Source organism: Gopherus evgoodei, chromosome 9, assembly GCF_007399415.2.
Source record: "Gopherus evgoodei ecotype Sinaloan lineage chromosome 9, rGopEvg1_v1.p, whole genome shotgun sequence".
NCBI lineage: Eukaryota > Metazoa > Chordata > Testudines > Testudinidae > Gopherus > Gopherus evgoodei.
The window spans coordinates 39,626,733-39,648,033 of record NC_044330.1 but is presented as its reverse complement, the minus strand read 5'-3'; positions in this window follow the sequence as shown (position 1 = coordinate 39,648,033).

Sequence of the window (21,301 nt, the reverse complement as noted above, 5' to 3'; positions counted from 1 at the left end):
AGCTCTCCCTTTCTCCAAAGTTCTCATATACCTCTTCACATATGTAAGCACACACACACTTGGTTTACATGCAATGTAACCCCTCCTATGTCCACACTCTCATCAATAAAAACTGCCTTGAGATCTTTAATGCCTATGCAGAACAGAGAGGACCTGAGTTTACAAAGCTTTTTGTGACAGTATCATACAGAGGAGACTTCATGGAATTTAGTTTATAAACCACAGAAGGCTGAATAGCTGATATAACCACACCAGGGTAGTTATTTTAAACATGTTCAGATAAAATGGTGAAAAGATGCCTTTTGTTCTACTAACTGATTGATTTTACTGATTCATGTAATGCTTGAGACAGTTATGCATTTCCGTTAAAAAATGCACAGCCTATACACTATGTGTCAACTGCAATATGGCATATGCTACCCATATCTAGTCTATGGAGGAAGTTTGGGCTAGTCGGAGACAGTGTAGTCCAGAGGATGAGACACTGGGTTAGTTGGAAGGCCACAGGTACTCTACTTGGCTCTGCTGTTGCCCCGCTGTGTGACCTTAGTTAATTCACTTCACCCCTCTATTTCCCCTCCCCCCTTTCTTTGTCTTGTCTTTGGGGCAGAGATTATTGTTTCATACTACTTGTTTGCAGAACACCTAGCACAATAGGGAACCAATTTCTGTTGGAGCCTCTAGGCGCTACTGTAATAAAAATGTTAGTCACTATAGCAAAAACCCATATCCTTGTCAGTGTCCCACAAGTCAGGACAAGCCTTACAAAGAAGCTCTACCAAAAACAAATATTGTGAACCTATACAATAAGCAAAAAAACTGGGGGGCCATCTCGTACCCTCCAGAGGGAAAACCAAACTAATAAGCCTCCACTGCTGCCCTCCATCTCCTTCCTGGTCATCTCTCCCTATCCTGATTCTCTCTCCTAATCACTTTCTACACATTCCATCTCTTCTATCCCTGAGCTCTAGTGCCTGGTCCTTACATGAGCTAACTTCCCTGGGTACTTCTCATTTGTTCCCCAGTGTGTGAAAAGATTACACAGTCAGCCCCCTCCTTCCCTGTGCTTCTTTTCTTTGTGTTCCTTTTTGATTGGTCTTTTCCTCTTTCCTTCTCTATGTTCTCTCACCACTTTTGTTCTCTCTGTCCTCCTTTTGAGACCCTTTTTCCTCCATCTTCTCTCATCAGTCTATCCTTCTCTTCATATTTCCTACTGTCTGTTCACTCTCTCTGTACCCTCTTCTCTTCTGCAGCCCATCACAGTCTTCTATCCCACCCCTTTCTTCATCTTTGTTCCCTCTCCTTTGTCTCCCCTTCACATTCTTCTTCCCCACTGTTGGTGGACTCCAGAAGGGCTTCAGTTTTACATCCTTCCCATCCACAAGGAGGAAGAATCTCTCTGTTACCTCCTTCCTAATCTGAGGATAAAGAAGTTCAGGGGAGAATTCATTCACCTCTTCTTCATGTGTGAGGTAGTGGTGGAGTAACTCAACAGAAGCCTATCATTCACCTTTCACATGAGAGGCCACAGAGCACTTCTTCTCCCCACCTGAGGGGAAGAGGAGAGATTTATTCAGATTTGTAAAATTACAGCTGTAGATAGATAAAGAATCTCTACAGAATTGGTAGCTATGAAGAATTCTTAAAGAAATCTTGAAAATGAGATGCCTCTTTATGCGACTTTTTCCAATTCTATTTATTAGATTATTATTGACTCTCTTTCCCATTTAATAATGTAGAAATAAATAATCAGAAGTCTAGTAAATAACCTGTTGTAAAGCAGGAGGAAGCATGGAAAGCCAAATGCTATATAAAACAAAAGATATAGATTCACTGATGTCCTTCATTATACTTCAGGCACTTGGGGCCCGACCCAAAATCTGCTGAAGTCTATATGAGTTTTCAGTGTGCTTTGGATCAGGTCCTTAAGGCTTAAAGTAAAGGATCTGATCCTGTTCTCACTGAAGTTAGTGACAAAATGCCCACATTGGGAACAAGGGTGGGGCCCCAACGCTGTAATTGTTTTTCTCTTGCAAAAACAAAACAAAAAGCCTTTACATGCATGATCCCATAAACAATGTAGATATAAATCCCCATGAAAAGGAAATATGTGTGACACATCTCCAATCCAAATCCTGTTTTATTTTTCAACTTTCCCGTATTAAAAGATAAGCATGGAGTATGAAACATCCAGGTCATCATATTATTTTAAAGAGAGCACAAGCAAAATTACATTTCATCCCTGCATAAACCTTGATAAAAATGTAATGAAAAGAAACACAAACACTATTTATCTTTAAGATCCAGACACTAAACTCAAATGTCCTCCTGGAAATTTTAATTAGTGATCTGAAGAATGCTTAGGCAAAATATCTGCTCCCAGTTGTCTGTTTAGGTTAAATTAAATTATTTCTGTAAGTAATATAATTAAAATCCTTTTAGTTCTTAATCAATATTTTATTTACATTCATTTTCCTGTAGTACTTGATTAGTTCTTTTGAAGAGAGAGGGGGTAATTTATTTTCTGTTTATTATATGCCCATTTGAAGTATCTGTGCTCCCATTAATGGCAGAATCTCCCACAGCACAGGATCTACTGCCAAAATCATGAGGCACCATGTGTTTTGGGGATAACAATTTGATTACTGCAGTGATTCAACAGGAATGAGTTTCATCAGTTTTGAGCTGGTCTGGGAAGCATTTCTGTGTGACACCATCTAGTGCAAAACTGGACATCATGCCAGATGTGCACACATTCGTTACATAGGGCTTCGTTCTCCATTGCTCTGTGCTTTGTGCCATCATTTACTCTGGTGAAAACTGAGTCAAAAGTGAGGGTAAAACTCTTATTGTTCTGACTTGGTAGAACTTTTTACCCACATTGCCTGGGTGTAAAGGCCCAATCTGGCAATGAGCTTCTTGTGGGCAGATTCCTGCCCCTGCATAGAGCCCTACCGATATCAAGGGCTCTGTGTAGTCCACCCATGTGAAGTCATTGTAGTCTGAGAGTCTAAATGACTACATAATGGGGAATGCCAGTCCTATAATCTTTAAAGAAGCCTTATTAAAGCATCAAAACAACATATCAATACCAGCAGTGGGCTGAAAAATCTGGACACACTCTATGTAGGTATATAGTTTAATCTTTTGGCACATCTTTTTTTCTCCCTTTATCCTGACATCATCTTAGAATATCCTCCCCAATTTGTCATGAACACACGCAAACTTATCCACAATTAGATTCAACCTCATTGGCCAAAGATTTACTTAGGCCCCAATCCTGTGATTATTGAAGTAAATGTCTAAGCTTCCATAGATTTCCAGTTTTAGGATACCGTTTCAACAACTGTTTAGATTGCTGCTGGCTAGTCACAGTTTCTTTCCTGAAAAATTACACTGTATCCTCAAATTATGCAAATTAAATTCTTTGGTATAAACAATGTTCTATGCTGTACACATGATGTACGTTTATGGAGGCACAGTCTCAGGTGCGAATGGAGTGATGACAACTTACACTAGCTGAGAATCTGCCCCATGGGGCTTACAGTTCATATTAAAAAAAAGAAATTCAACACTTCACTGAAGGTTTGCGATCTGAAGAAGTTCAATTAATTTTATTATAAATTATTTGGGAACTGAAGCAGAAACATCAAAATGCTAGCAAAAAGGATCTTCTCATGCCAATTCCAGATCTATTTTGCACACCTAAGAGGTTCACATAGTTGATATGAACATACAGGTTGATCACAGGATGACTATGAGCTGCCAACATGCCATAAAAAAAGCTAATGCAGTCTTGGGATGCATCAGGCGAGGTATTCCCAGTAGAGGTAAGGTGTTAGTACCGTTATACAAGGCACTAGTGAGACCTCATCTGGAATACTGTGTGCAGTTCTGGTCTCCCATGTTTAGGAAGGATGAATTCAAACTGGAACAGGTACAGAGAAGGGCTACTAGGATGATCCAAGGAATGGAAAACCTGCATTATGAAAGGAGACTCAAAGAGCTTGGCTTGTTTAGCCTAACCAAAAGAAGGCTGAGGGCAGATATGATTGCGCTCTATAAATATATCAGCGGGATAAATACCGGGGAGGGAGAGGAACTTTTTAAGCTCAGTACCAATGTGAACACAAGAACAAATGGATATAAACTGGCCATCAGGAAGTTTAGACTTGAAATTATATGGTTTCTAACCATCAGAGGAGTGAAGTTCTGGAACAGCCTTCCAAGGGGAGCAGTGGGGGCAAAAGATGGAGCTTGACAAGTTTGTGGAGGGGATGGTATGATATGATGGCAATTAATTGATTTTTGACTATTATCAGTAAATATGCCCAGTGGCCTGTGATAGGATTTTAGATGCGCTGGGATCTGAATTACTACAGAGAATTGTTTCCTGGGTGTCTAGCTGGTGAGTCTTGCCCACATGCTCAGGATTTAGCTGATTGCCATATTGGTGTCGGGATGGAATTTTCCTCCAGGACAGATTGGCAGAGGCCCTGGGGGTTTTTGCCTTCCTCTGCAGCGTGGGGCACGTGTCACTTGCTGGAGGATTCTCTGCACCTTGGAAGTCTTTAAACCATGATTTGAGGACTTCAATAGCTCAGACCTAGGTTAGGGGTTTATTACAGGAGTGAGTGGGTGAGACTCTGTGGCCTGCGTTGTGCACGAGGTCAGACTAGACGATCATAATGGTCCTTTCTGACCTTAAAGTCTATGACTCTAAACAGGCATATCTTGGCTCCCCCACAAATGCAGGGTTGCTCCACTAGTCCAATCCCAAAAAGTCAGGCTTCTCCTCTCTGGCACATACAGTCTTTGACTGCTCTTCCTCTCTAGGTGGATCTGATCCAGTTTGACTCATCCCTCTATACAGGTCTAAGCCAGTCTGAATAAGGTTCTGGATGAACAGCTCTGAAGAGATGGGGTTTTGAGTCTGCACGCCCTAGCAGTTTCCCACCAAGAGCAGCAGGCATTCTCCCATTCTCTCATTGGCAGTGGAGATGCTCTGCTCCCTACTAGCAGAATTGTGATTCTCCTCACTCCACTGATCCCTCATTACCTGCTGCAGCAAAGCTGCTTGTCTCTTGACCCTGGCTCACCTCTGGATCCTCATTTAGTGGCGGTAGAGGCAGGGACGGCTCCAGACACCAGCTCAGCAAGCAGGTGGTTGGAGCGGCCAAGGGGAAAGGATGACATCGCAGTGGCTCCCTCGGTTCCTCTCATAGGGAAGGACCTGCCCCAAATTGCCACCAAAGAAGAAAGCGGCGTGGTGGAGCAGCCGCCGAATGTGATCGCGGCTTTTTTTTTTTCCCCGCTTGGGGTGGCAAAAACCCTGGAGTCATCCCTGGGTAGAGGGCAGGGAGTTCAGTGTCAGTCCCTGTCCCCTTTGCAGTGTCAGATCCTCTAATATGCTGGAAGTGGATGATTGAGTCTCTAGTCCATTCCTCTGCTACTGCTTCTCTGCACAGTGGAGAAGAAGCAATTAGATTCCAGGCAGCAGCTGATCCTGGTAGTGGAGGAGCAAGATCAAGCCTGGCTCCCTGCTATTGCTCCTACCTGAATGGGAGAGGGTATTTAATTTAGTACTTACGCTCTACAGCCCCAGACATCTCTTCTACATCTGTGGTCACTCTCCTGGATACATGGTGATCCACTTTTATGCACTCACCTCTGCCTTAGTGAGGATTCTCTCTCCCTAGCCCCTTCCTGCCAGACAGAGAAAGCTGTTGTTGGTGCTGTCCTCTGCTAGGCACACACAGGAGCTCCCTGGGACTTCATGGATAATTTGACCACATGGCTGCTGCTAGGGCAAGAGGGATCGAGAGGTGTAATCCTTTAAGAAGGGACTTCAATCCATGCAGTCACAGGGGTCCCCAGTTACTTGTCCCTGGGGACAAACACAGTTGTGGTGAAGCCAGAATACACCTTACCTATGCTTTTGTAAAGTAAAATGGTATCTGCTGCATAGGTAGGCAGGTAATGGTCCGAGAATTGAGATTTGCAGTAGGGACCAACATCACCATTGCTTCTATTTGTCTTACATTGAGCATATTCCAAGACAGTCTGAAGCAGTTCTAGAAGTCTCAGATATTCGTTCCATTGGTTGGAAAGCTGCCACCTGAGAGACTGAACAGAGAAGCCTATTGGAATTACAGCATATTCTGAAAGACTGAGCATTCCTCTCATGAGAGTGCTGCTCCAGCTTAATCATCTGCCTTTCTGGCTCATATAAGAGGGCAAGGGCCACAAAAGATTATAGAGCCTCACGAACAGGTGAGGAAGGGGATCTCAGACTGGCAGAAAGTGGCTCTGTGTGTGTGTGTGTGAGAGAGAGAGAGAGAGAGAGAGAGAGAATGGTGAAGGAACTCCGCCAAAAATGTGGCAGGAGATGGATGCAGACTCCATGTGTTTGTTCACAGATGGCCTTACTGAGAACAGGGAGCCTTGACTACACCATATTTACAATAGCAGACTAATCAAAGTGAAACAACTTAAAGGGTCTAATTCCAGTCTCTTTTATATGTGTTTTATATTGATGTAACTTCATTGCTTTCACTGGAATTACTCCTCATTACACCGGTGTTAGTGAGTTCAGAATCAAGCCCAGGTTACTCCATTTTTAGGTTCTCATATGTTACATAAAGTTTAATATTAACAATCAGCAGAAAATGAATCCTTTTGATAAATAATTATTTTCTGGTTTTGGATATGGTGAGGTTATTAGGTCAGCAGATAGCCATTTATTTCCCCTATCATCCTAACACATTTATTGAAAAATTATTAAAATACTTTCTAATTTTTGGTAATGTTATTCATTTGTGTTCTGACTGCAATTCTTTTTGTTAATAGATGTGGTATAATGAGAATCAAGTTAGAATCCTGTTACTATAATGTATAACATTGTTATTTGACCAATCTTTGAGTCCTGTTTGACTTCATAATATAAATTTAGTCTATATTTAAGTTGAATTTATATATGTAAATAGATGGCTAATTCAGCTACTGTTTCATATGTGTATGCATATATGGCTTAATTAAATGAAATTCCACAATAGAGTTGGCTCAAAACCTTTTTTGGCGTCGGTTGGAGGGGCAGTAAATCTGCAGTTTTGTCGAAGGCAAAACATTTCAGAAACATGTGTGGATTTCGACACAATTTCAACAGGCAGGTTTGTCAGGTCCACAGTGGACTTTCTGGAGGATGAACAAGAGATCGTAAACCTGACCTTTTCAATCCCAAAATGGACATTTTGACAATTCCATTCCACAAACTCCTTCACAAAGTTTTGTTTTCATTCCAATGTGGAACAAAAACAAATTTTGAAATCTCAAAAGTTGTTGTGAAATGGAATTGTCATCCTCTGGCCAACTCTCATCCTCATCCATTGCTATTAAAGTTGCTGCTTTGGGGCTATATTAAGTCTATGCTGAGGTGCTAACCTTTTTCTTATTTACAATTCCTTAGTTGTGCTAGTTGGTAAACCTTAAAAAAGATTCACTTGGGAATGGGAGAAGAGGTTACAAGGGGACTGGAGGACAGTATATGCGCTTAGCACTCACTAGAGTGCTGGGAGAGGGCTGTGGTTAAAATGCCCCTTGTCAATCCATATGCTGCACATATGCAATCAGTTCTACATCCAGACTTCCAGACACACAATGCAGTGGGCAGCAGACACTAAGGGTGTACGTCTACATTGCAAAACAAGACCCATGGCAATGAGTTCCAGAGCCCGAGTCCATTGACGTCCCCACTAAGGCTGGAGCCTGGGTCTGAAATCCAGCCTTGGCTCCAGTCCTACCACAAAAATTTACACTGCTAGTTTTAGCCTTACAGCATAAGCTCTGTAAGCCCATGTCTGTTGACCCAAGCTCTGAGACTTGCTTCTGTGAGGCTTTATGTATTTATTTATTTGCAGTCTAGACATACTCTAAGACAATGTACATGGTTGGTTTTTTTTTAAGTGATCGGTAAAAAGAATTACAGATCGTGTTGCCCTGCCCCAGGGTGGAGGGATGGTGGATCTTGCTCTGCTGTTCCTGATATATTCCCTACCTCTCAATCCAGCATCTGGGTGAGTGGTTAGGACAGGATTTTGCTGGGGATACATGCAGGATTTTTTTATGTAGATACTGTATTTCTGCAGTTGTTCTGTATGCACAGGAGATTATCAGATGGCCCAAAGTGGGTGGATTATGTGCTTCCTTCAAATGAACAGATCTTTGGAATGCAACAGCCAGTGTTTCTGGTGCAGAATGTGGTAGTGGGGGATCTGATCACAAAAACCTGCTGGTTTTTGACAAGCCTGCCATATGGACTGAAGCAGTAAGGGCTAGACTGTTAAAAGTATTTAGGTGCCTAAAGATGCAGGTAGGTGCCTAGTGAGATTTTCAAACTCCTATTGGGAATTAGGTGCCTATGTACTTTAGGCACTCAAATACCTCTAAAGAGCAATCTTTTGGAGACAGAAGTAGACAAAGTAGAGAGAGACAAAATTGTGAAGGGCCTGGAAAGTAAGGATGAGAAGCCTAAACTTGTAGTGAAATAGGGTGCACCAATGACGCAAAGGGAAGAAGGGCTGATCTGAGGAAAGGGGGTATGGGACAGGGATAATGATTTAGGTTTTGGAGTTCTGAACTCATTGACAGGGAGAGGGTGATGTGATCTTTAGAGCCAGAGAGGAAGCATGCACAGTAATCAAGGTGAGAGATGATGGAGGCCTATCTGATAGTTTCGGCTATCTGAGCAGAAAGAAGATGGGTTGAGTGGGTTTAGGAATGTTACGGAGGAAGAAGTGGCAAGATCTGGACACAACCTGTATGTGTAGGTCACAAGAGAGGAAGGAGGCAAAGATGACTCCTAGTTCATGATCACAAGAGTAAGAATTGGAAAAAAATGAATGCATCATTTAGAATTTCTGTGACATTCAGCCCAAGCTTTCTTGTGATGCACATGTTTTACTTGTGTATTATGGGAAAAGACCACAACAGCAATTACTTCTTTTTTCTCCTTCCTCCCACCCCCAGGCCGCCTCCCCAAAAAAGGGAAAAGCCAAGTTGTGCTTATTTTGTTTTACATGTGAAGCACTTTGCATTATACAGATAAATGTTCTCATGGGTAGATAGGATGCAGGCAGAAGCCCCACTGGTTGAAGAATAGACTCTGATACATTCCTTTCATGAATCACCACTGTATGTTCTTTCCAGATGCCAATACATACTTTTCTGATTTTCTGGTGTGGAAAGCATAGAGTGCCTTAGCATAAACAGAGTATCCCATGTCTTACAGAGAATTGCATGTTTATTACAGAGCTGCCAATGGATAGAAAAATTGCAAACAGTTTATAATTTTAAGTTTCTTACAGGGAAAACACCCAATTCTAAGGGATTTGAAAATGGATCTGTTTTTTAAAAAAAACAATACATTCCAAATATTTAATGCAATTCAGCAAGCTGTACTAGTAGCATGTCACTTTGTAATCCAATCTAGTGGTGACCCATTGGCCTGATATCCTAACTCTAACTCATATGTTTGCAAATTATATTGTCTGGTTTATCTGGCATAGTGTGCTAACACCACAGTCAGACAGTGACAGCATCAAATTTGTTTCTTGAAGAAAAACCCATAACAAATTACATTGGTCTTAGATTCATTCTTATTTGAGAAGTGAAATATAAATTTACAGCTCCATCCCTTTGCCAGTTGGGCTCCTTGTTTCCAGAGGGATTCACTCTGATGTAAAGCAGGCTATTATACCTTCCTGCCATTTTGCTTGGGTTCCAGGACACTTGGATAAGTTATTAAAAATGTCTTCCTTTTACAGGAGAGGAATGATGGCCCAGTGATCAGGGCCAAAGACTGGGACTTATTGCCAGGTTCAATTGCCTGTTTGCCACAGATTATCCTGTGTGACCTTAGGTAATCATTGAGTTTTTTTCTGCCTCAGTGCACTGTATGTAAACATTAGTACTTCCCTCACTACTTCACAGACTGTTGTGAGGGTACATATATTAAACATTGTGAGATATCCAGACATTATGGATAACCTAGGTAACCTATCAGTAAAATGGGGATCATGGTATCTGTTTTAGTCTGTCTTTCTAGGAAGATATGGATATAAAATTTCTAGGCCTGGTCTGCACCTAAAACATTTACTGATATAACTCTGCCAGTCAGGGGTATGAAAAACCACACACCCCCAAGCGACATAGTTATAAAGACAAATTCGTCAGGGTAAATGCAACTATGTTGTCAGCAGAGGGATTTTATTGGCATAGCTCAGTGGTACTCAAACTGTGGGTCAGGACCCCAAAGTGATTCGTGACCCTGTTTTAATGGGGTTGCCGATTCTGGCTTAGACTTGCTTGGGCCTGGGGCTGAAGCCAAAGCCCGAGCCCCACCACCCGGGGCTGAACCTGAAACCTGAGAGCTTCAGCCCTAGACATCGGGGCTCAGGTTATAGCCCCTTAAAGCCCTCAGGTTTCAGCTTTGGTTCCCCCCCACACCCTACCCAGGGAGTGGGGCTCGGGCCTTGGCCTGGGGCTCAGGCGGGCTCAGGCTTCGGTCCCCCCTCCTGGGATAGTGTAGTAATTTTTGTTGTCAGAAGGAGTCACAGTGCAATGAAGTTTGAGAACCCCTGGCATAGCTAATGTTGTTCAGGGAGGAGGTGTTCCTTTACCATAGAACTCCTCCCTCTATCAGCATATGCAGTGTCTACAGTAGCGGACTGAGCTGGCATAGGATCTGTAGTATAGACAAAGCCCAACAACTTGTTCATACTTCTCCTCTTATTAGTTCTTGCACCTGACAAAGATTTGTCCAGGCTGTGGATGGAAACAATGATATTTCACACCTCTCTTTTCTCATCTAGTTATTCTGCTCCCATAATCAATGTTCTTCTCATGCTGTTTCACAGAAAGTTACCCATCGGTCATTCCTTCAGCTACCTCTTCCTAGATCCCTTTCTTTCATTCTTCGTGAAAGTCAGACTTTAATGATCACTTCAAATTCTGGAGGCACTCAGAGTATGATGGGTTGAATCATAGAACCCCCCTTGGGATCTGACACCTGATGTGTCAAGACTACTTCTGCCCCTGCTTTCCCTGCCAGCTCGGGGCCCCAGCACCCTGTTTTGCTGAGACAGACATGCCCGTCTGCTCTAACAAAGACCCAGGGTCTGAATTACTTGCCCCAAACAGCTGCAGGCTTAACTGAAAGCAGTTTACTCAAATGCTCTTGTCTTTAACACTCAGATGCCCAACTCCCAATAGAGTTTAAACCCCAATAAATCCGTTTTACCCTGTATAAGCTTATACGGCTTAAACTCATGAATTGTTCGCTCTCTGTAACACTGATAGAGTGGTATGCACAGCTGTTTGCCCCACCCCAAGGTATTAATGCATACTCTGGGTTAATTAATAAGTAAAAAGTGATTTCATTAAATTTAGAAAGTAGGATTTAAGTGGTTCCAAGTAGTGACAGACAGAACAACGTGAATTACTAAGTAAAATAAAATAAAACATGCACATCTATGTCTAATACAGTAAGAAACTGAATACAGATAAAATCCTCGCCAGTTCCAGAATGCTTCCTTTTACAGACTAATCTCCTTCTAGTCTGGATCCAGCAATCATTCACACCCCTTGCAGTCACTGTCCTTTGTTCCGGTTTCTTTCAGGTATCTTTGGGGGTGGAGAGGCTCTCTCTTTAGCCAGCTGAAGACAAAATGGAGGGGGTCTCCCAGGAGGTTAAATAGACTTTATCTTGTTGGCAGAGACCTCCTCTTCTCTCCTATGCAAAGTCCAGCTCCAAGATGGAGTTCTGGAGTCACCTGGGCAAGTCACATGTCCATGCATGACTCACAGTTTTTTACAGGCAGAAGGCATTGCCCACATGGTATCTTGAATGTCTCCAGGAAGACTTCATATGTGGATTGGAGCATTCCAAGATGCATTGTTCCTTAAGTGCTTCCTGATTGGGCACTTAACTTTGCGAATTCCTTTCTCCAGAACTGACCAAATGCTCCACTAAGGTTATTTAGAAATTAAGCCAGTACTATACGGCCAATATTCATAACTTTGAGTACAAAATGATACAAGCATATAAATAGGATTAATAGTTTCAGTAGATCATAACCTTTACATAGATACGTTACATGACATCTGTAGCACAGAACATATTCCAGTTATGTCATATATATTCATATGCATGTTTCCATAAAGGCTTATGGGATACATCGTCACACAGACCACTTATGTTCTCACTTAAGAGAAATGTGAAATGAATTTGCTTGGTCCTTCCACAATATCTGTTGATCTTTCACTGTGGTCACCTCACAGGACAAACATCAACAAGATAACTTAAGAGTGAATTTAAAAATAAATACCATAACATATCAATTGACTAAAACAGAAAGCCTATATTTTTACTTTCAGAAGCACTTAACAGAGACAGCAGGCTGGTGATCCTGAAGAAAGGAGTTCTAACATCCAGTCATCAGTAAAAGCCTGGAGTTGGGGACTCAGAGATAATCTCAGCTGACTGGGAAGTGCAGTATGAAATACTGACAGTGGGTCCCTGATTCTCTGTTGCCGTGATCCTTGTGTAGTCACTACACCAATGCAAAGAGGGTGTAAAACACTCCCATTGGCATAAGTGGTGAAGAGTTCAAAGGCTACACAAGCTACAAGGCAGTGAAGAATCAAGGCCTCATACTTCAGAACAAACCAACAATGGGATTAAACTATAATTACAAGAATTCCACAATAAACATGTAGCTGGAAGGAGAGGCAACTTATTATTTTGAAAGTTAGGTGACAGACAGTGAGCAATTGATGTAAAGCAGCTAGCTAATCCATTTTAAACACACTCAATGTGGTACATCGAAACAGCAGCAAAAGCCACAGGAAAGGCCACAACAATATCATTATTTTAATGGTGTCTACTCATGATTAACATATGCTGGATAATTTTCATGGTCACATCTTTCAAATGAGGAAAATATATTTTGTCGGCGGCAGTAATGTGCTTTTTTTTTTTCAGAGCTAGAAGTCTAAAATGATACTAAAATTCCTGCTAGGGTCATTAATAAAATTTCAAACTGATAACCAGTGAAAAGCACCTTTGTATATCAATTACCATCTGAAAATCACTAAGGCTTTCTACAATGAAAGCATTTCAAGCTGAGTATCGGTAGGCGATTAGTGCTATCAGCAGCCAATGCATGAAGAAAACTAAGCACTTTTAGGGTAACTGTAATATTAAACTGAGAAGGGGCAGGATCACCTGCTGAAGTTGCAAACCAATTAGAGAAATTCATCTCTTTTCATAGTAATTGCAAAGTAGTTTTCTAGATTTCTATGCCAGGTTACAGCTCATATAAAAAAGTTAAAGCCAGTAGAAAAAGAAATAAACAGGTAAATATTAAAGCATAAGCTCAGTGATACATATTGTCACTCAAGTCTTGTCTACACAGCAAATTATTGCATGGCAAGCCAGGGTGTAAATCTACAGTGCACCAGCTTGTTGCACAATAATGACCTGTGTGAACTCTGATATAGTGTGCTGAAAGTCCCAGAGTGCAGCTCAGCTTACTATATCCTCACATGAGATATTACAGCATGGCAATATGGTGCACTGTCAATTTACTCTCAGTCTTGCTATGCAATAACTTGCCCATGTAGACATGCCCTCAGTTCAGAGAAGTTTTGGTCCCTCAGGGCACAATATTTTATTAGCCTTTTAGGGCCTAATCTAAAGATCATTGGAGTCAGTGGAAAGGTTCCTCTTGACTTCAGTGGACTTTGGATCGGATCTTTAGAGCCTATTTTTAGCAGTGGAAAAATATTCTGAAAAAGACAAAAATAATTGTCAAAAGGTATAAATCGGATTGTCGATGAATGTTTTAAAATTCTCTTTCAAATACACCTTCAGATGGTCAATTAACCCTATAAAGACTATGTTCCATAGCCAGTCAACTAATGGTAATAAGGCGTACATAATCTGTAGCATCCACATCTAGTTTTCCAAGAGTCATGTTTATTATGATTCATAGATACCAAGGCCAAAAGGGACCACTGTGATCATGTAGTCTGACTTCCTGTGTAACACAGGCCATAGAACTTCCCCAACATAATTCCTAGGGCAGACCTTTTACAAAAACATCCTATCAATTTAAAAATGATCAGTGATGGAGAATTCAGGATGACCTTTGGTAAATTGTTCTAGTGGTTAATTATCCTCACTGTAAAAAATTAACATTTTATTTATCGTCTGAATTTGTTTAGTTTCAACTTCCGGTTATACCAGGGGTTGGCAACCTTTCAGAAGTGGCATGCCGAATCTTCATTTATTCACTCTAATTTAAGGTTTCGCGTGCCAGTAATACATTTTAACATTTTTAGAAGTTCTCTTTCTATAAGTCTATAATATATAACTAAACTATTGTTGTATGTAAAGTAAATAAGGCTTTTAAAATGTTTTAGAAGCTTCATTTAAAATTAAATTAAAATGCAGAGCTCCCTGGACTGGTGGCCAGGACCCGGGCAGTGTGAGTACCACTGAAAATCAGCTTGCGTGCCTACCCCTGGGTTATACCTTTCTCTGCTAGATTCAAGAGCCCATTGTTAAATATTTATTCCCTGTGTTGATACTTCTTGACTCAAATCAAATCACCCGTTAACCTTTTCTTTGTTAAGCTAAATAGATTGAGCTCCTTAGAAAACACATTTTTTAATCCTTTACTTATTCTCATGGCTCTTCTCTGAACCGTCTCCAATTTATCAACATCCTTCTTGAATTGTGAGCACCAGAACCGGACACAGTATTCCAGCAGCAGTTGCATCAGTGCTAAATACAGAGGTAAAACAATCTCTCTACTTCTACTTGAGAGTCCCCTGTTTATGTATTCTAGGCTTGCATTAGCTCTTTTGGACACATTGTAACATGGGGAGCTCATGTTCAGCTGATTATCCACCACGACCTCCAAGTCTTTTTCAGAGTTAGTGTTTCCCAGGATACAGTTCTCCATCCTGTAAGGATGGGGCCTACATTCTTAGTTCCTAAATATATACATTTAGTCATATTAAAATGCATATTGTCTTCTTGCACCCAGTTTACCAAGTGATCCAGATCACTCTGAATCAGTGACCTTTCCTTTTCATTATTTATCATTCCCCAATTTTTGTGTCATCTGAAAACTTTATCAGTGATGGTTTTAAAGTTTCTTATATTTTGGGACCTAATAACTAATTTTTAATCTATTTAAAGTATGCAGTGTTAATTTTATATTGCTCTAGTTTTTTAACCAAAATGTCTTGTGGTACCAAATCAAACCCCTTACAGAAGTCTAAGTATATTTATGTCAACACTGTTACTTTTATCAACCAAACCTACCTCATCAAGAAAAGATACCAAATCACTTTGACAGGCTCTATTTCTATGAACCCAAGATTATTTTCATTAATTACATTATTCTCCTTTAATTCTTTATTAAATCAAGTACCATATCAGCTGCTCCATTTTCTTCTCCAGGATCAATGTCAGATTGACAGGCCTATAATTACCCAGGTCATTCCATTTACCCTTTTTTAAAGATTGACACAACTTCAGCTTCCTTCTAATCTTCTGGAACTTCCCCAGTTCAAGACTTATTGAAAGTTAACATTAATGGTCCAGCAAGCTCCTCAGCCAGCTCTTTTACAATTCTTGGATGCAAGTTATCTGGACCTACTGATTTTAACGTCTAATAGCACCATATGATGAGACTATATCATCTGTTTTTACCCCAAATACAGAACAGAAACCTTTATCTAACATATTTATTTATTTTATTATCTACTTCAGCTACCTCAATATGAGACCTTGCTTTAACTTTCTATAACTGTAAAGGAGTAAATCTACATTGCAGCTGGGAATATACTTTCCAGCGCAAATAGGCAGATACCTGCAAGCTCTGCTGAAGCTGTCATGTTAAAAATAGCAATGTAGGCGGGGATAGCACAGGAAACAGCTCAGAACAGCTGCCTGAGTACAAACCCACCCAAACCCCTGTGTATGTACATGGGCACTCACCCAAGCTACACTGCTATTTTTAGCATCCTAGCTTGACCAGAGCTAGTGAGTGTCTGTCTAACTGAGCTGGGAAGCATATTCTCAGCCTCACTGTAGATGTACTCTAAGATAACAACGAGTTTTCTTTGTCTATCCAGGTAGGATTCGGCTGACTGAGTCCTTGGTAAACCTGAACAATGACTTTTTTTTTCTATTAGTGCTAAGAAATAGAAACAAAGACACACTTATAACTAGAGCTGTAAAACTGAAAACGAAACTAGGTTTGCTAAAAAAATTCTCCAAAGTTTGTGAACCATTTGGTGAAACCAAGCTGTGGTTTAAGTGATCCTAACCTGAGTTACATGTTCCGGGGGGAGTTATAAGTGGATTTGAGTATGGAACATGCAAAAAGTTAATTTTTCTTTATGATTTTAAATTGAAACAAATGACGTTCAACCTAAATTGCAGAGTATCACATTTGAGTTTAACATTTATTAAAGGCTCAAATGCAAATCAGGCCTCTAGAAGTGCAAACTAATCAACATGAACCAAGGGAAAAGTAAGATGTAGAGCAAATTTTGCAAATGAAGCAGACAAGTCTCTGACACTTCTACCTCTAACTTGTCTCGCTTTCTACTCTGCGTTTGGGGTCTCTATCTACAGTGAAATCCAACTGATTTCCCTCAACACTGGGGGCAAGACTTTGGGAGAACATGCAGGGTGTTTTCATCCTCTGCATACTATTAAGGGGGTTTCACTGAGGGCCTCCTGAAGAGTGGTTCTCTTGGGGTGAGCAGGATGTGGTGACAGTGGATTAGTCAGCCAGTGCATAGATTCACCAGTCATTTACTCTCAAAAAAGGGGCAGGCGCAAAGGCCATGGAGGCTACATCAGTTCTGAGACTGCACCAGTTGCTCTGAGGTCTGCTGTGGAGGATTTCCAAGCAGAGATCCCCAGTCACCAGCTCACGTGAGGAACAGATTTGCTGCATAACCAGTGACAAATCAGCCCAATCATCTTTAAAATAAATATTTACACTCAAAAGAAACATTTTTATTACCCACGACGGCTTCTCAGAGCAGAACCGCTGACTTCAACCTCACAGTCTGGTTCAGCATTTCTGATCACAGAAGCAGATTTGTACTCACCAGGATAACTCAAACAAGTCAAATAGACATTATGATACTGTGGCACAATTCCTGCAATCAATAAATCTGATCCAGAGTCCCCTATGAAACATACATATTAAGTATAAAAAACCCAAAGAATATTTCCAACCAATTTGTGAAAACATAGCATCTGGACAACTTCAAATCAATTCATTGAATCCTGATAATAGCGACAGTTAATGCAATTGGATTGTTTGTAATCAATGCATTCAGCCACCAAAACTACAAAGGGAAGGGAATTAACTCACTGTAAATCTGGCTAATGCAAATACCATCAACTGTGGGTGCAAAAGGAGAAATATTATTCATTTATTTATTGCATATAGGCACAGATTTCTTCCTTGGTTACTGCTGGGTCTGTTGCAGGGACAGCAGGGAGAATGCTTGTTGTTCCCCATCTCCATCAAGGTGCTCACTAGGAAATCTCTGGGACTACTCTAATTTGCACCTTCCACTGCCATAGACTCTATGTGACTTGTGGCAGTGAGAAATTGCTGGTGCATAGGTTTGCTCAAGCCCCACCCTGCCCCATCTGCCCTCTGGCCCTGCCCTGGAATGCTCCTCTGCACTGAGATGTCTCTGAAGGTACCAGAGAGCTGGTGGAGCCAGCTGTTCTAGGCAGGGATGCCCACTGTGCTAGAAAGAATTGACTATGGGGCAGTGTGACCCCTCTGTGGACCTCATTGGGCCAGAACAGCAGAAACAAGACACACACCATTGTGATGTCTACAGTACAAAGATATGTGGCCTGCTCATCAGCTGGTGTGAACTAGCTTTGATTGAGCTATGCTGAGGATCTGGTGTGTTCTGTTTTGCAGCACTGTAATGCAAAAGTGACACTTTAAGATAATGTGGTGGTTTTGGTTTTAAATAGTAAGTTTTAGAACTTTAAATAACACTGCTCTACAGCCAAAATGCTTCTGAAATAAATGTAGTCCAACTTTACTAATTCTGGGTCACTGGGAATGAAAATGATGCTTAAAATTGTTGATTGGCTCTAGTTTTCAAGATATGCTATTGGGTCAGTATATACGACCCTTGACTTGGGAATGGTGGAGGATAAGTGAGTTATAAAGGGAAGGGATCTCAATTAAAACCAGAAATGACTAAAATGCATCTTTGACTGGATCTATGAATAAATCTATGACTGGGTTTGGACAGTACTTGCTTTTTAGGCAAAACAATGAATGATGCAATCTGAAGCTGGTATTGCGTCATACGTGATATGAATTGCATCATGTTATTCCTAGAAGTCATGGATGATGCAATCATAACGAAGCTTACATCACTCTGCTGAATAAATTGCCCTATTTCTGCTCTAGAAATCATACAGTATCGTGCTCTCTTATTTGTCAGTGTTTGATTTTGCAAAGGGACACATTTCCGTTTAGCCAAAGTGAGCAGAGATGCCTCGTACTTGTGTGAACAGTGCAGATAACTTCTGCTATGTTTATGGTGAAGTGACTTTTGCATCACAGAAGCACAGTATAACCACTGTGGTTAAGAAAGCCTATCACCTTTCTTTTGGCTGCAAAATTGGAGATCAGGACAAGAGGTGGGCCCCACACATATGCTGCAACACTTGTGCAACAAATCTTCTCCAGTGGTTGAACAGGAAAAGGAAATCTATGCCTTTTGCAGTACCAATGATTTGGAGAGAGCCAACAGATCATAGCAGCAATTGTTACTTCTGCATGGTGCCTCCAGTTGGGAAAGGTGTGTCAAAGAAGAAAAAGTGGACTGTGCATTATCCAAACATTCCATCAGCTATACGCCCAGTACCCCATGGAGAAGGACTGCCGGTTCCTGATGCACCAGAATCATTCTCACTTGAGTCAGATGAGGAAGAGGAAGAGGATGAAACTTCTGGTCCTGAACCATCAATGTCACAGGACCCACATTTTCTCCCATCCTCCTCCTCTGAACCACACCTCATAACACAAGGTGAACTGAATGACCTTGTCAGGGATTTGGAACTACCCAAGAGTAAGGCAGAGCTGTTGGGCTCCAGACTACAGCATTGGAATCTCCTGGAAGGCTATCAGGGCAAATGGAGCCCATCAATGCTTGCAGACTATTGCTAGATAGTGACAAGAGATGCTCCATTTAATGAATACAAGAGACAAGCCGAGAAGCGCCGAGTAGACACTGAATAGGACTAAACTATGTACATAATAGTTTTTTGCCTTTTGTTTCATAATCAATTTTATTTATATAACCCTTTTGCTGATTTTTAAAGTGTTACATAAACAGGACAGGTGAAATATTATCATGTAAAGCAACCATAAACACATGAAAAGACCTAGGTTTACAATTTATGATTAAAACTCTACTATCTACACAATATACATAGACATAAAATGTAAAAACTTAAATATCTTAGAAACAGTAGCCAATCAGTTGTTTAATTGTCATATTTGAATTCAGCACATCAAAATACATAATAAATATCACATTTTATCTCTGAAGCAGACGACTTCTCAAAAATTGTAGACCAGTGTAATAAGTTTAAAAACTTATTATTGTTTTCTCTTTGGTAGTTCAAAATTAATTGGGTTTCTCAGATGGGGACTCAAAATGTAGAAATGGACGTTAGAATTTTTGTTTGTTTCTATCTGACTTTAAAGTCTCTATTTCAAATGACCACTTATGTACTTGGAATGTGCATTCTCCTTCGTAATCATAGGAGATATTTAGCTCAAACATGATCACTGGGTCATTACATGAATCTAACTGAAAGAGAAATAGCTCTGAGTACAGTTAGAGCTGCCACAGCATAAGTCTGCTAACATTGTGCTTCAAACTGACATTTCTGATTTCTTAACTAATGCAGTTACTTTCATATCCTTTAGTCTTGTTGCCACTGAATGTGTTCAGGTAATGGATCAGTCTGGGGCTAAGACTCTTTGTAAACCAAGATGAGGAAAATAAAAATCAGCCTCCAATTGAAAAAATTATGTGTTGAGAAAGAGAGAGATCATTGTGCCATTCAGAATTGGTAGCTTTACATCCACTTTGCCTGGAGTAAATGATCTAATAAGTGGCAGAGCAATGGAGAAAGAGGAGTTCTACTCTGCAATTAGGAATGATGGATAAAATGAGAATAGAACTGCAAAGCTGTCACTTTCAAATATTAAACAGAAAAGCATTATTCTAAGCTGATTGGAATAATCATTTGCTCATCCTCTTATTCTGTTTATATGTCAAAAAGAAAAGCTTTATAACACTCAACATTTAAATAACGATCGGACAAAGCAAACTTAGGCCCTAATCCAGCTCCCATTGAAGTCAATGGGAATTTTTGCCTTTGAATTCAAGATATGCAGGGTGAGACCCTTAGTTTTTTAAACAAAATTGAATAAATAATATGAAGCAGATGAAAATGCACAGGGTCATATGCTACCATCGTTTACACTAGTATAAATATGGAGTAACATAAGTTTACACTAGTGTAAATCACGGAAAATTTGGCCAAGTCTTAATTCCAGCTCTTTTCCTACTCATTGAACTTGCTGGCTGTTATGTATCTGCAAGCCAGATATTCAAACTCTAGTAAAAGAGCCCCTCAAGGCTCTCTAAAAAAAAATCAAGCTCAACCTTCCATTTGCTCATTAAGCACATGTTGGACTTTTAGTTGCCTAGACTCAAAAGGAAAAAAATTCCTGTCAAGTTTTTGACCCTGTGCAATGGGCTAAGAAAGAAAGAAAGAAAGAAAGCTGTGCCCACAATCCTTTCAGTGTCTCAAATGTAGGGTCGATAGAGACAGAAAAAATTAGGGCAGAATGGGTGCAGAATATGAGGAAGCCATTACTGAGCAGGGAGAAACAAAATATAATAAAACTGGATTGGTCAGAAGGTAGGAGGAAGAATTCCCATTAAGTAATGCCCATTGATCAGCGTGAAGCAGTAATCAGAGAGAAGCATTTTGGTGGGAATATAGTAAGGGTATGTCTTCACTACCGGCTGGATTGGTGGGCAGCAATCGATCCAGCGGGGATTGATTTATCGCATCTAGTCTAGACGAGATAAATCGGTCCCCAAGTGCTCTCCCATTGACTCCCCAGCTCGGCGAGAGGCGCAGGCT